Source organism: Schistocerca americana, chromosome 1 (assembly GCF_021461395.2).
Source record: "Schistocerca americana isolate TAMUIC-IGC-003095 chromosome 1, iqSchAmer2.1, whole genome shotgun sequence".
Lineage (NCBI taxonomy): Eukaryota > Metazoa > Arthropoda > Insecta > Orthoptera > Acrididae > Schistocerca > Schistocerca americana.
In genome coordinates, this window is record NC_060119.1 from 1,031,694,297 (window position 1) to 1,031,711,976 (window position 17,680).

Here is a 17,680-nt window from a genome sequence, read left to right on the forward strand (position 1 = left end):
CTAATATTGTGGACTAATGTTGGACAGCGCTATTGCAGATAACGAACCAGTTATGACAGAGAAATGGCAGCCATGCAATGGACGATATCGTAGACTGATGTTTGCAAGATGCTGGCTGTGATCTACACAATCAATCCGAAGGATGCAACAAAGAAGAACTGACAAAACAAAGTTAAGAAAATAAATAACTATTCGCTTTTTTGTATATCCACTTATATATGACTTGCATATATGAGTGGCTGGGGGGGGGGGGGGGTCATGTAACATACCCACCCCACCCAGCATTACTATAATATTCAATACCTATACCCGGAATTTGTAGCCAGGTATCAGTACTTTCTGTTACACAAAGAATAAAAATCATGCCACTATGGCAGCTTTTCCTGTTATGTAATTGTACTATATAATACTATGAATGATATTTAAACAAAATTTACGAATAATTAAATAATATGTAAATATGTAACATAATAATCACTAAGAACCATCAACTTTTACTCAGAACTATAATAATCAGTATATAATTCATTTGATTAGAAATAGTTATAAATGTTAGCATTGTTATTACTTTCGTTAATTAACTGCAATTAGATCTCGAAAGTTTAGTTTGGAAAACGTTATTGTAAATCGATCAAAAAGCAAGAACCAAATTTAAATTCACGTAATTTCAAGTGATATGTAATTTCAAACCCGAATTTGTAAACCAGAATTAGTACCACTACTAAAATAATTAAGTGATCATTGTTAGCACATGTAATTTTCTCCATTACTTACGTTTGGATGCATATTTCAAAGTTATGAGCCATTAAAGAGGTTAAACAACTTGTGTATATATTCCATAAATGTTAGCAATATTTTTCGGTCAATAATTGATTTTTATTTACTAAATTAATGAAATGTGTTATTGTAAAAAGTCATATTTAATTTTAAATCTTAAATTGTACAATTTCTAACCTAAAACTCATCTGTAATGAACTAATATTTTATGTTGTAAGTAATCTGATTGTAAATATTTTGTATATTTGTAACTTTTAATTGTAACTATTAATTTCACGAGGGTGTAATAATTGAAGTAATGAACACTCATTGTTTGGAATATATATAAGCAAAAGCGGCAATGCAGTGTCAGTTCGCCTAGGGGTTCACTTTGTAGTCAAGTCTTTTCGGTCAGTAAGTCAGTCTGTCAGCAGTTGGATTGTCAAAGAAACTATATGTGAAGTTTGATGTATTCTGCAATGACTTTGGAAAAATGTTATCATCAACAAATAAACCTCCACAAATGGTATGACATGGAGTTTTAATTAGAAGGAATCACCAGCTACCCGACTCAGGCAATTTACAAGGTAAGTACATCAAAAATACTTTGTTATGCGTCGCCCTTGCTTACATCCACTCCAGGTGTAAGTATGTAAGTAATTATATTAATGCACCGGTAAATAAATCATATCCATTCATAAAGCAAGGGAGATGTCATAAGTTCCACAGAATGAATTTTATCTGAATTATTGTAATTTTATGGGTTGGCTCTGATCATATTGTTTGTCTCTATTTACCCTGTCCAGACATATGGTGTTAACATTACTGAGTGGGGTGAATCCCTGTATATACGGTAATATTCATACACATCGAAATTTACCGTATTAAGTGATATTCTTATCAGGACTAATGGACTTCCGTTTAAGTCATATGTGATGCATTGTAACCAAGAGGCTCTCCATTCAATAACATAGCATCACAGCAGTTTTTATTTAATTTTCTCCTTGTGCGATAAAAAAAAGAAAGAAAAAATAATGCATAGGTGCCATTCAGAATAATTCAAGGCTCAATGCGTCATATCGTAATTACTTCTCAAGAAAGCTCCACTGTTGATAAGAGTAATGAAATATATACATGTTTCTTGTAGTTGTACGAGGAACAATGTAAAATAATGTATTTATTCGGAATATATTCACTATATCATATGTGGCAGTAGAATTTCGTTGTAGCGAATGTATAACGAATGTAACAGATCTGATCTGCAGTCAATCTAATTTCCTATCATATTTCATTTTCCTTGTAATCTGCGTACGCTTAGTAATTGGCGCAACATATTCCCCAAAAGCCTTTTTGTGAAGAGAATTTCTAAACAATACTGATTTCAGTTATGAAATACAACTGCAAAAAGAAGTGATCGCCAGTGCGTAGTCGTACCAGCGTTCAATCCATAAACTTGACAAAGATTCGTGTGACAATTCACAGACAATGAGCGACGATTCAGTTGAGAATTCTGAATCCACCTCACATGGTGAAAGAGATGCTGATAAGAAGTACGAGGACCTAAGTTGTGTAATTACAGAGGCACTCGCCCAGCTGAGCGTCCCCTCTTTTTGATCTATTGACTTTTTCATGAGAGTAGAGACCGTTTATAATTGGCGATGAATACAAGTATGGAGTTTCATAAAACAACACACCTCTTTTAAGCTGTCCTTTCCAGACTAGACGCATATTGGAGAAGAGATGTTAAATAAATCGTAGACAAGCTTATCAGGCGACATCGGGTCACGTAAGGGATGCAGTGTCCTTGTAAGGTCGTTTATGTCCCAAAATAATGTCTTGTATAATGCACCGAAATCCCCAAACGCGGTCAAGGCAGCCAGCCCGTTCTGGGTGTTGCAAATGCAGACTGCTGACCACACGTGATCACGGCGTTGGAACCCGAGTTGTCAGCTCCCCGTTATTGTCTAGAATTGTGTATGTGTTTACCAAGCCTGGGACACGATGATCCCGTGCAACAGTTACTTCCTCCAGGTAGCCTTTGCGGTGTCGGGATGGCACCAAGGCGGACAGCACGAAGCGAAGAGACCCAAACTACGCCAAGCTGCTGCCCATACTCCTCGAGCAGTCTCACTATCATATCGATACAAAGCAAAGAGATTTAGTCTAAGGATATTTCTTTCGTTAGTTACGCTGAGAGGAAATCCGATTAAAGACAGAGGGAGAAATGTATGCACCACAATATTTAGTCTGCACCAGAAAATCGTTGTTCTTTGTGAATCAAACTGAACACAAGTACAGTATCCTGGTAAGATTACACGTCATAAAAACATCAGCACGGTACAAGAGATGGTTTATTTTATTTTATTTTATTTTTTATCGCGACCTTGCACACCAAAAAATTAAAGATTTGCAAGGCAGTTTATAAAGACGGGACGCGATGTCCGTCGAAGTTTAAAAGACAAATGGACAGACCCTGGATCATTTTGTTTGATCTCTGAAAATGACTCAAACCCGGAAAAATTGGAAGTAATGGTCTTTTGATAAGACAACAGTTGGTACGTATTGTCTCCTATCCATTGTTTCAAAGGCTTCCCTTTGTCACATGACATAACGCTCAACGGACGACCAAATCTTTAGAGATTCTGACTGACTATTACACGAAAAAGCTTCACGTGAAAAAATGAACACTTCGCATAATAGTTCTTTAGCCTTTCATCATAACAGAAATGTACAAGCAGATGACAGGTTTTGCAGAGCTCTACATTTTCGTGGACTTACATTCGTATTTCTCTCTCTCTCTCTCTCTCTCTCCCGTACCCCTCGTTTTTCGCGTTGGTACGGTTGCTTTGGTGAAGTAAGGGTTTTTCCTCAGAAAGCTGGAGCGTCTATGCCACTTGAATTTGTGCGCGACGGTCTGATTGCCTAACTTCAGTGCTAATTAACTCGGAAACGGAGCAACGTACTCGTATGATTTCTTTTTTAAAGAAAAGTTTTTTCCTTACAAGGGTGATTACTTTCAGAAATAAGACGTGATGAATTAAGAGACAGAATGTTATTAACGTTTGTTTTATTTAGCATTTGAAGTTTTATTGCGTTAGCAAACTGAACTCTCACGAAATTCGGGAGCAGTGAAGCAATGAGTCAGTGATAAAAGAAGATGACGGGTACACTAAATTGGTAGACGAACGAGCACTTCCATACATTGGTTGTTGTACGACTGGTAAATGCATGATTCACAAACAGTGATCTTATCTGGGGGCTAGGAGATCTACGTTCCCAAGGTCACTTGTTTTATTTAAAAACTTTACAGGTATTCTCATAAAAATTCAGAGGCATTACTTTTCAGCTCTTGCGGATAAAAGTAATTAATAGTGTCAACCTGGGTAATGATGTGCTGTGCTATTCATGAACGTTATATACGAGTGCCATATGATCACATCGCTTAGTCGCGCACGATCCGCATTCAACCCGTCGTTGTGTGTGGCTCTAGAGGGATTATGTGATTTTGGATTCTTGCGACAACTGCTTCTTCTAGGCATTGCTCAATCAAGAACATGGGTTGTGTTCAAATTAATAGAACGCTCAACGACTGCGCCATATAGGTAACCTTAATCCATGCCTTCAGTGGTAGCATCCAAGCGGTATGAACTGAAAATAACCAGGTTACAAGCATGCTGATGGTAACGAACTGCTACTCCAAATATCCTAAGATGACTGTTCACTAAGTGGACAATATCATTCGCAGGCAATCAACTGCGCTAATACATTGAGGTGACCAAAGCCATAGGGTAGCGATATGCACGTATACAGACGGTGGTAGTGTCGCGTACATAAGGTGTAAAAGGACAGTGCATTGCTGGAGCTGTCATTTGTACTCAGGTGATTCATGTGAAAAGTTTTACAATGTGATTATGGCCGCAAGACGGGAATTAATAGACTCCGAACACGGAAAGGTAGTTGGAGTTAGACGCATGACATAATCCATTCCAAGTCATAGTGTGCACCTCCAACATACAGACGCCAGCAGTTTAGTATGTCTGTTGGAATCCCTAACGCTCACTATAAATCACGAATATTCACAGCACTCACAATTCGAGGTAGGTTTGGATGTGGACCCACTAGTGTTAGGTCTGGATACTCTTTGGGGTGGATCCATCTCTAAATCTAGGGTAACGTGAGAAGGTGAGTCCGTTTGCATTAAGTGGGGTCCGTGGTAGTGTACGAAGATGGTTCCACCTGTGTTACGTACTGGAGAGGGGTGGGGGGGGGGGGGGGAGTGGGCGTGGGAACCACTATGGAAAACTGTCACACAAAAATTGAATTCAACTATGTGTGTGTGCCATAGGAAGACGCCAGTCCGTCGAACATTATTATTATATAGGAATTATATAAATACACAATTATAGAGTTATATAGAGATAACAAAGTTTTGAACAAAGCTGCTTGGTTCAGTGATTGTTTCTAAATTAAAATTGAAACAAATGAGCCCCCGGTCACAATTATTTTTTTTTTTTTCAGTCTTATTGACCAGGTTTCAACACTTCTATGAGCGCCTTCATCAGAATTAAAACAATTAAAATGGCCTATAACACAGCTACAAATTTGTAAGAAAAGACATTTTTATATAAAAACTGTAAGTACTGCTCTGGGGCACTGTACGAAGATGTTAGTCAGTACTTACATATTTTATATAAAAAGTGTCTTTTCCTGTAAATTTGTAACTATGTAATAGGCCATTTTAATTGTTTTAATAGCCGGCTTGTGTGGCCGTGCGGTTCTAAGCGCGTCAGTTTGGAACCGCGTGACAGCTACGGTCGCAGGTTCGAATCCTGCCTCGGGCATGGATGTGTGTGATGTCCTTAGGTTGGTTAGGTTTAAGTAGTTCTAAGTTCTAGGGGACTGATGACCCCAGTAGTTAAGTCCCATAGTGCTCACAGCCATTTTTAATTGTTTTAATTCTGATGAAGGCACTCTTAGAAATGTTGAAACCTGGTCAATAAGACTAAAAAATAATAATTGTGACCGAGGGTTCATTTGTTTCAATTTTAATATAGAGATAAAAAGCTCTGCCAGCCACAGGTGGACTGCGTTCTGTGTTATTATTATTAACATGAGAGAAAGTGCAAATAGATGCCATCATTGTTAAGTCAAAGAGTGGTTATTTTTTGGCTAATTTCCGAATTTGGTGTCATACCAATTTACTAGTTGTGAAGGGGTAGCTTCTTTGATTCGTCATGATAAACTTCCTCGGTCCGGGGTTCGAAACCTGCCAATGCTTAGAATTTGAATAAAAATCACCAGCAATGCCGGCCGAAGATTTTCGGCATAAGAAACCACCCTCATACAGCCACCGGCCTTGTCAAAGAGGGCAGAGGAGCGCATACAGGTTCAAGTCACTTCTTGCCCTTGGGGTAGGAAACTGCCCCTAAAGACGGAAGAATCAGCAATGATCAACGGAATGAGGATGTAGAAGGCAATGGAAACCACTGCATTAAAGACAGAACGTGTATCCACAGGATATGTGGCCCGTAATTGAAAAAGTGTCATGACTATCTCTCCACTGGCAAAAGAGTCCCGAATAATCTCCCATTCGGATCTCCGGTAGGGGACTGCAAACTGTAAAGGAGGAGATGGCCATGAGAAAAAGATATAGTGGGTGTCAGTGAAGTTAAAGGGAAGGAAGACAAGGATTTCTAGTCAGGCAAGTATAGGATAATGTCACTAGCTGCAGGAAATGGTATAACGGGAGTAGGATTCGTTATGAATAGAAAGATAGGACAGAAAATGAGTTACTGTGAACTGTTCAGTAACAGGGCTTTTCTCGTCAGAATCTACAGCAAACCAACATCGACAACAATAGTTCAGGCAATGCCGACGTCGCAAGCAGAAGATTAAGAGATTGTCGAAGTATATCAGGATATTGAATGGATTATTCTGTATGTGAAGGGAGATGAAAAGCTAATACTATTGGGGAAGAAGAATGTGGTTGTAGGCTAAGGAGTAGGAGAAAGGGTTACAGGAGAACATGAGCTTGATAGTAGAAATGAGAGAGAAGAAAGACTAATCAAGTTGTGCAATAAGTTTCAGCTTGTAATAGCTAATACTGTATACAAGAACCACAGGAGGAGGCCTGGAGATACGAGAAGATTTCAGGTAGATTACATCATTGCCAGGCAGAGAGTCTGAAATCAGATACTGGATTGTAAGGCGACTCAAATCACAATTTAGTGGTGATGAAGAGTAGGCTGAAGTTTAAGAGACTAGTCAGGAAAAATAAATGCTCAAACATGTGGGATACGAAAGTACTAATAAATGGAGAGATACGTTTGAAGTTATCTGAGGTTGTAGACACTGCCATTATGAGTAGCTCAGTAAGCAGTACAGTTGGCGGAATGGATATCTCTGAAGAGGACAATCAAAGAAGTGGCAAAGAAAGCTGTAGGTACAAGAAAGACAACTGCAAAGAAACCATGGATAACAAATGAAATATTTCAGCGGATCGACGAAAGAAGGAAGTACACAAATGTTCAGAGAAATGCAGGAATACAGGGAAACAAGTCATTTAGAAACGAAATAAATAGGAAGTGCAGGGAAGCTAAGGCCAAATGGCAACATGAAAAACGTAAAGACATCGAAAAAGAGCAGATTGTCAGGAGGACGGATTCAGCGTATGGGAAAGTCAAAACAGCCTTCGGTAAAATTAAAACAATGGTGGTAACATTAAAAGTTCAGTGTGTATTCCACTGTTAAATGCGGAGGAGAGTGCGGGTAGGTGGAAAGAGTACATTGAACGCTTTACCTCATGACTTGACAGAAGAAGAAACGGGAGTCTACAGGGAAGAGTTAGGGAATCCAGTGTTATTTAGGAGAGCTTTGGAAGAGTTGAGATCAAATAAGGCTAAAGGTATAGATAACATACCAGTTTCTAAATTTTTTGGAGAAAGTAGGGTGTCGAATGTATGAGAATGGTGATATACCATTAGCCTTTCCGGAAAACATCATTCACACAAATATGAGGACTGCAAGAGCCCACAAGTAGGAGAATTATCCCAAAAACAGCTTAACAGTTCATGCATCGAAGTTGATGACAAGAATAATATACAGAAGAATGGAAAAGAAAATTGAGTGTGTGTTAGATGACGACCAGACTGACTTTAGAAAAGGTAAAGGCACCAGGGATGCAGTTCTGGCGTTGCGGTTGATAATGCAAGCAAGACTGAAGAAAAATCGACATGCGTTCATTGGATTTGTCGATCTGTAAAAGCATTCGACAATGATAAATGATGCAAGATGTTTTAATTCTGAGAAAAAAAGGAGTAAGATACAGGGAAAGGTGGGTAATATACCGGGTGAAACTTCCTGGCAGATTAAAACTGTGTGCCGGACCGAGACTCGAACTCGGGACCTTTGCCGAGTTCGAGTCTCGGTCCGGCACACAGTTTTAATCTGACAGGAAGTTTCATATCAGCGCACACTCCGCTGCAGAGTGAAAATCTCATTCTGGAATATACCGGGTGATCAAAAAGTCAATATAAGTTTGAAAACTTAATAAACCACGGAATACTGTAGATAGAGAGGTAAAAATTGACACACATGCTTGGAATGACATAGGCCGGCCGGGATGGCCGAGCGGTTGTAGGCGCTACAGTCTGGAACCGCGCGACAGCTAGGGTCGCAGGTTCGAATCCTGCCTCGGGCATGGATGTGTGTGATGTCCTTAGGTTAGTTAGGTTTAAGTAGTTCTAAGTTCTAGGGGACTGATGACCTCAGAAGTTAAGTCCCATAGTGCTCAGAGCCATTTGAACCATTTTTTGAAATGACATGGGGTTATATTAGAACCAAAAAAAAAAAAACACTCCATATTGCTAGTCGCGTGAAAGATCTCTTGCGCGCGTCGTTTGGTGACGATCGTGTGCTCAGCCGACACTTTCGTCATGCTTGGCCCCCCAGGTCCCCAGACCTCAGTCCGTGCGATTATTGGCTTTGGGTTTACATGAAGTCGCAAGTGTATCGTGATCGACCGACATCTCTAGGGATGCTGAAAGACAACATCCGACGCCAATGCCTCACCATAACTCCGGACATGCTTTGCAGTGCTGTTCACAACATTATTCCTCGACTGCAACTATTGTTGAGGAATGATGGTGGACATATTGAGCATTTCCTGTAAAGAACATCATCTTTGCTTTGTCTTACTTTGTTATGCTAATTATTGACATTCTGATGAGATGAAGCGCCATCTGTCGGACATTTTTTGAACGTTTGTATTTTTTTGGTTCTAATAAAACCCTATGTCATTCCAAGCATGTGTGTCAATTTGTACCTCTCTATCTATATTATTCCGTGATTTTTGGATCATCCGGTATAATATTTACAAGATCCAAGAGGGAATGATAAGACTGGAAGACTAAGAATGAAGTGCTCGGATTAAAAATGGTGCAGTCTTTTGCCTCTACTGTTCAGGCTATACATCGATGAAGCAATGAGGGAATGAAAGAAAGGTTCAAGAGTGAGATTAAAATTCAGAGTGAAGGGATATCTATTACAAGATTCGCTGATGAGATCGCTATCCTCAGTGAAAGTGAAGAAGAATTGCAGGATACGTTGAAAGGAATGAACAGCTTAATGGGTACAGAATATCGATTGAGAGTAAAACGAAGAAAGACCAAGGTAATGAGAAATAGCATAAATGAGAACAGCGAGAAACTCAACATTACAGTTGGAGATCACGAAGTAGACAACGTTAAGGAATTCTGCTACACAGGGAGCAAAAGAACGTACGACAGATGAAGCAAGGAGAACGTAAAATGCAGGCTCGCACAGTCAAAGAAGGCATTCCTGGCCAAGAGAAATCTGCTCGTATCAAACATAGATCTTAAAGTGAGGAAGAAATTTCTGAAAATTTGTGTTTGGAGTACAGCATTGTATGGCAGTGAGACATGGACTGTGGGAAAAGCTGAACAGAAAGAAATCGAAGCCTTTAGGACGTCATGCTAAAGAAGAGTGTTGAAAATCAGGTGGACTGATAAGGTAAGGGATGAGGAGGTTCTCGGCAGAATCGGCGAGGAAAGGAACATACGGAAAAACTAACAAGAAGAAGGGACAGAATGATAAGACATCTGTCATGACATAGGGAATAATTTCCATGGTACTAGAGGGGTAAAAACTGTAGAGGAAGACAGATATTGGAATACATCTAGCAAATAACTGAGGACGTAGCGTGCAATTGCAACTCTGAGATGAAAAGGTTGGCACAGGAGAGGAATTCGTGGCGAGCCGCGTCAAACCAGTCAGAAGACTAATAATACATAAAAAAAACCCAATTTACCAATTGTATGAACAGTTTTACAAACTATTCTGCCAATTTGCCAAATTTTTTGCCAATACTAGCAATTTTCAAATTTGGCGTCACTAGACTACCATTGTCCGCCATTTCGTAGAATCTGAAATGCAAGATGCATGTAATAAATCGCATGTCCGCCATTTCGTAGAATCTGAAATGCAAGATGCATGTAATAAATCGCAAGAACCAAATTTAGAACGATTTTCATTCTTTGTAATGAATACTTTGGAGCCTTGCACATTGTTGGGGACATTATGGCATTATTAATTTATGCACCCAGCTGCGTCAAAATAACTTAAGTTGTTCGCTGGAAGTATTGCTGATTATGTCACGACGTTATTAATTTATACACACTGTAATGTTGATGTATTTTACCATCATTTTGCAGAACAGGTCATGATGTCACTAATCTACACACACAGACCATAATGTTAAAAGTAGTGTAACTGAGTTATGTGTGTTTACAGTAGGATAAAGTAATTTCCTCGAATATTATTATTACTATTTTTCTTCTTCTTCTTTCATTACTATTGTTATTATTATTATTATTATTTCCATCTAAATATAGAACATACGGGATGCTGGCCCCCTTCGGTGGTGTGTCATTAGCTATTAAGCAACTTCGTGATAAATGAAGTGAAGCCGGATTCTTTTATAGCACTAATGGAGAGAAAAATCAGTGTTTCCATTGTGACAGAAGGTTGAGATGTTAGGAAGAAACGCAAAGATCACGGGGTGAACGTGTTGTGTGGTTTTCCAAGTGTTTGTTTGCGATTATTGGGAAGGCTAACGATTTTATGCATAATATTTGCCAGGGAAGAGATGGGATAATTACTGCAAAGGTTGAAGCTATTATTAAATCTCCATAAAATATTCTGAAAGCAGCATCACAACGCCCTGTGTCTGAGAGCTTGCGACAATGCTCGCCTTTTGTAAAATTTGCTTCCGGGTAGAAATGGGAGTGCCATTCGTTCCTTGCAGACATATTGCTGCTGGCTTTAAATGTGGATTTCACTTCCCGTCTGTGCTGTGTGTCAGAAACTTCAGAAACCTGTTTCAGGTAAAGCAAGAGCATTTTTGAGGAAAACCGCGATTTTGTTAGAGATACTTTTATTTTTGCTATGTATTTTTATACACAGAACTGAAAGGTAATAGCACCGTCTTTTTGTCAACATATGCAGTCTTTCATGGAGTTAAAAACATCATTTTCTCCTCAGTAGAATACTATTATTAAGGCCTGTGCTATACAGTTCGATATCTTTTGGAAACAAGTGCTGTGTAATACGGCGGGGAATCATTCGAGAGATGACATATGTATTAGACGTAAGTGGTGTATTGAAGCTGGTCAGTTTCACAAATATCTGAGAGATGTATGATATGATGTATTTTGCTGTTAATCAAATATAGTAAATAAGTGAAAAATGTGTTCAGTGATGTTGAGGGAAACACAGTGTGGGTTCCGAGTTGAGGATTTCATATCTGCACATGGGCGCGATTACATAAATGCTGATTTAACGTGAATGAAAAGTAATTATTTGGCAAATATTGATGTATGGCAAACGGTTTTGATGGAAGAAGAATGAGCTTGGATTAAAAGTCTGTGCAGATGTAATGAATTATTATTGTTTTTAAAAGTTACAATACATGTGTAATTTCCTCCACAAAATAACCTGGTTTTAAGCTGTGATTGGTAAGTATGGAATGGAGGACGATCTACGTGTATTGATGAGATGCATCAGGTTTTTTGAAAGCGAGTGCACTATACGGTATTCTCGTTGTTAATGTATATTTTCACTGTTCTTGGGTACTTCTCACACATAGTGTGTGGTAATCCAGTATTTGAGAGTTCAATATTTCAGTTTTTTGTGCTGAGTTCTGACATAATTGATATCAATCTAAAACATGACTTACTATTTATACACTCCTGGAAATGGAAAAAAGAACACATTGACACCGGTGTGTCAGACCCACCATACTTGCTCCGGACACTGCGAGAGGGCTGTACAAGCAATGATCACACGCAAGGCACAGCGGACACACCAGGACCCGCGGTGTTGGCCGTCGAATGGCGCTAGCTGCGCAGCATTTGTGCACCGCCGCCGTCAGTGTCAGCCAGTTTGCCGTGGCATACGGAGCTCCATCGCAGTCTTTAACACTGGTAGCATGCCGCGACAGCGTGGACGTGAACCGTATGTGCAGTTGACGGACTTTGAGCGAGGGCGTATAGTGGGCATGCGGGAGGCCGGGTGGACGTACCGCCGAATTGCTCAACACGTGGGGCGTGAGGTCTCCACAGTACATCGATGTTGTCGCCAGTGGTCGGCGGAAGGTGCACGTGCCCGTCGACCTGGGACCGGACCGCAGCGACGCACGGATGCACGCCAAGACCGTAGGATCCTACGCAGTGCCGTAGGGGACCGCACCGCCACTTCCCAGCAAATTAGGGACACTGTTGCTCCTGGGGTATCGGCGAGGACCATTCGCAACCGTCTCCATGAAGCTGGGATACGGTCCCTAACATCGTTAGGCCGTCTTCCGCTCACGCCCCAACATCGTGCAGCCCGCCTCCAGTGGTGTCGCGACAGGCGTGAATGGAGGGACGAATGGAGACGTGTCGTCTTCAGCGATGAGAGTCGCTTCTTCCTTGGTGCCAATGATGGTCGTATGCGTGTTTGGCGCCGTGCAGGTGAGCGCCACAATCAGGACTGCATACGACCGAGGCACACAGGGCCAACACCCGGCATCATGGTGTGGGGAGCGATCTCCTACACTGGCCGTACACCACTGGTGATCGTCGAGGGGACACTGAATAGTGCACGGTACATCCAAACCGTCATCGAACCCATCGTTCTACCATTCCTAGACCGGCAAGGGAACTTGCTGTTCCAACAGGACAATGCACGTCCGCATGTATCCCGTGCCACCCAACGTGCTCTAGAAGGTGTAAGTCAACTACCCTGGCCAGCAAGATCTCCGGATCTGTCCCCCATTGAGCATGTTTGGGACTGGATCAAGCGTCGTCTCACGCGGTCTGCACGTCCAGCACGAACGCTGGTCCAACTGAGGCGCCAGGTGGAAATGGCATGGCAAGCCGTTCCATAGGACTACATCCAGCATCTCTACGATCGTCTCCATGGGAGAATAGCAGCCTGCATTGCTGCGAAAGGTGGATATACACTGTACTAGTGCCGACATTGTGCATGCTCTGTTGCCTGTGTCTATGTGCCTGTGGTTCTGTCAGTGTGATCATGTGATGTATCTGACCCCAGGAATGTGTCAATAAAGTTTCCCCTTCCTGGGACAATGAATTCACGGTGTTCTTATTTCAATTTCCAGGAGTGTATTTTACTTTAAAGAATGTTAAATCTTGATAAATAGGGGAAATATTTTATAACTGAGACGACTTCTATTGACAGTAAATAGTAACTTCTATAAGTCAGTAACATGAAATTTACCTTTTGTAGTTTCTGTAGCGAAGTTCGGGAAGAAGTCATTCAGCGGTAAATATATTGTTTGTTTGCTGGTATACCGGCTAGCTTTTAAAGAGCGGGGTAAAACTTTGCTAAGAAAAATATTTTTTCTTATTAGTGGCTAGAAGTGGGGTCGACTAACGATGAAATACAGAATATCTGAGACTTTGTAAATGTAACTAACAAATAATTTTGTGAAAACCATCTTGATTTTATTTTACAATAATTCAGAGTATTATTTAGAAAAATTGTTTCGTACGTTTACCATGGCAGACATCTTCTGCAAAGAAAACACAATGGAATTTGCCAACTTACGGCGAAAATTAGTTATCGTTTACAAAGTTTACTCCTGTTTAGAAATTACATCGCTCATCAGCAGAGGAAATCATCGTGGAAAATAATAATATCGCAGTAATTGCGATGCATGATATGTCATAAGACACAAGGGATAATTACAATATTAAGAAATAGAACACACTAGAACTAAAATGAAACTTACTGGCAGATTAAAACTGTGTGCCCGATCGAGACTCGAACTCGGCACCTTTGCCTATCGCGGGCAAGTGCTCTACCAGCTGAGCTACCGAAGCACGACTCACGCCCGGTACTCACAGCTTTACTTCTGCCAGTATCCGTCTCCCACCTTCCAAACTTTACAGAAGCTCTCCTGCAGGAGAGCTTCTGTAAAGTTTGGAAGGCGGGAGAGGGCTGTAAAGTTTGGAAGGTGGGAAACGGATACTGGCAGAAGTAAAGCTGTGAGTGCCGGGCGTCAGTCGTGCTTCGGTAGCTCAGCTGGTAGAGCACTTGACCGCGATAGGCAAAGGTGCCGAGTTCGAGTCTCGGTCGGGCACACAGTTTTAATCTGCCAGGAAGTTTCATATCAGCGCACACTCCGCTGCAGAGTGAAAAACTCATTCTAGAACTAAAATGTCTGACAAGATAGAATCTGACAGTTCTAGAGGCTAACAGAAAGTCGCTAGAACAATAGAGAGCGCAAAATCAGTCGCGAATCGTAATTTGTAGCAGCAAGAGAGATGTTAATGACGCGCCGATCACAGTAAGCTTGGCATTAACACTCAGAAAATAGGCGTTACATGATCGCTGCAGTTAAGGCAAAATTATCTTTCCGTAGACATAAATATTTAATTATTTCTAACTGGTGACGGGAGGCGTTATTTCACAAAACATAATCTGGGAGCATCATTTTTACGTTGATAAATATTGGATTTTCAAAAATTAACATCACATTGAACTCTGAATTTGATTACTATCCTACAATAACATATTTAATGTTGCAGAAAGTAACACGACATTTATTGGTCCACTACACACTGCTAGTAGCGTAGATGTTGGGGATGGTGAAAACTAGAGGTCAGTTTGTGTGCCCCGCTCTAGTGCATTATGTAGCTTGTCTGGAAGTGTGTGTGTGTGTGTGTGTGTGTGTGTGTGTGTGTGAGTCCTTCTCTTTCATATGCGGTTGTCACGTGACAACAAGTGACTGTGGCAGTGTTTTCCCTGCCACCAGATACGTTCAGTACGGATGGTTATGTGTAGGTCTCCAGCATCGTACACTACTGGCCATTAAAATTGCTACACCACGAAGATGACGTGCTACAGACGCGAAATTTAACTGACAGGAAGAAGATGCTGTGATATGCAAATGATTAGCTTTTCAGAGCATTCACACAAGGTTGGCGCCGGTGGCGACACATACAACGTGTTGAAATGAGGAAAGTTTCCAACCGATTTCTCATACACTAACAGCAGGTGACCGGCCTTGCCTGGTGAAACGTTGTTGTGATGCCTCGTGTAAGGAGGAGAAATGCGTACCATCACGTTTCCGACTTTTATCCAAGTCGGATTGTAGCGTATCGCGATTGCGGTTTATCGTATCGCGACATTGCTGCTCGCGTTGGTCGAGGTCCAATGGAATCGGTGGGTTACCCAACGGCCTCGTATCACTAGCAGTCGAGATGACAGGCATCTTATCCGCATGGCTGCAACGGATCGTGCAGCCACGTCTCGATCCCTGAGTCAATAGATGGGGACGTTTTCAAGACAACAACCATCTGCACGAACAGTTCGACGACGTTTGCAGCAGCATGGGCTATCAGCTCGGAGACCATGGCTGCGGTTACCCTTGACGCTGCATCACAGACAGGAGCACATGCGATGGTCTACTCAATGACGAACCTGGGCGCACGAAATCAAAACGTCATTTTCTCGAATGAATCCAGGTTCTGTTTACAGCATCTTGATGGTCGCATCCGTGTTTGGCGACATCGCGGTGAACGCACATTGCAAGCGTGTATTCGTCATCTCCATACTGGCCTATCACCCGACGTGATGGTATGGGATGCCATTGGTTACACGTCTCGGTCACCTCTAGTTCGCACTGACGGCACTTTGAACAGTGGACGTTACATTTCAGATGTGTTACGACCCGTGGCTCTACCCTTCATTCGATCCGTGCGAAACCCTACATTTGAGCAGGATAATGCACGACCGCATGGTGCAGGTCCTGTACGGGGCTTTCTGGTTACAGAAAATGTTCGACTGCTGCCCTGGCCAGCACATTATCCAGATCTCTCACCAATTGAAAACGTCTGGTTAATGGTGGCCGTGCAACTGGCTCGTCACAATACGCTAGTCACTACTCTTAATGAACTATGGTACCGTGTTGAAGCTGCTTGGGCAGCTGTACCTGTACACGCCATCCAAGCTCTGTTCGACTCAATGCCCAGGCGTATCAAGGCCGTTATTACGGCCAGAGGTGGTTGTTGTGGGTACTGATTTCTCAGGATCTATGCACCCAAATTGCGTGAAAGTGTAATCACATGTCAGTTCTAGTAAAATATATATTTGTACAATGAATACCAGTTTATCACCTACATTTCTTCTTGGTGTATCGATTTTAATAGCCAGTAGTGTAATTTGTTTTAAATAAACGTGCTTGTCGACCCTGCTACATCTGGTAGCGGTAATTGTTCTTTTTTACAATATAAATTTTGGATTTTTCTGCATTGTTTACTTATGAGGATACCAGGACCAGCCTTATAGCGAGGTCAAATTCTGATACGTATTTTTTTTCTGTGTGTTATTTGTGTTATGTGGGATACGGGTGTATACATTTCAGTGATTTTTTCAAAATATATGTAATATTTACTACCATTTTACAGCATTCCACATCCATATTCCTCGAGAATACCAAAGACTGCAGGGTAGTATTTCGGTATAAGCATAGGTTATGGAATGATGACAGCAAATATTTCTCAAGACCGACTAACTGCAGTGTGTGTGTTAAAAGTTGATCACGTGATCATGACTTCACTTCGGGTTATGAATGCTAAAATTACAATACATAGTGACACTACAGGTAAAAATCGTGTTATGTGACTGAGGGATGCTACGCTGTCATGCAGAACTCGCCATTTGTCAGTATACGTAACGACACCATATTTGCTTAGAATGGAAGGGTGGGTACTTAGAACCAAAGCCATACTCTGTAATAATAATGGATGAAAAGCTAATTACTTTCAAATATAATTCAGAGCCGCTGCATGGGTTGTACAAGTCACTGGATTGGCACCAACTACTTCTTGTGCACCAGGAGAGTCAGACTGGATGGGACTTTCAAACAGAAAAGACAGCTTTAGCAATTGCAATGTGATGTTATTAACACAACTGTTACATCCTTGAGTACCTGGTTCTCGATGTACAGTCAGGGGACTCGACTGGCGCTAGCTTTCTATATAACGTTATACACAGTACAGTCACCGATAAATTTCAGTTTTATTGCACCACTTAGAAATATCGATAGTCATCTGTTGACACTTTATCATAAAAGTGCGGTAGGCGATTACATCACAGGGTCATGCAGTCAGAGATTTATAATAAATGGCTCAAATGCCTCTGAGCACTGTGGGACTTAACTTCTGAGGTCATCAGTCCCCTAGAACTTAGAACTACTTAAACCTGACTAACCTAAGGACATCACACACATCAATGCCCGAGGCAGGATTCGAACCTGCGACCGTAGCGGTCGCGTGGCTCCAGACTGTAGCGCCTAGAACCGCTCGGCCACTTCGGCCGGCAGATTTATAATAAAAAA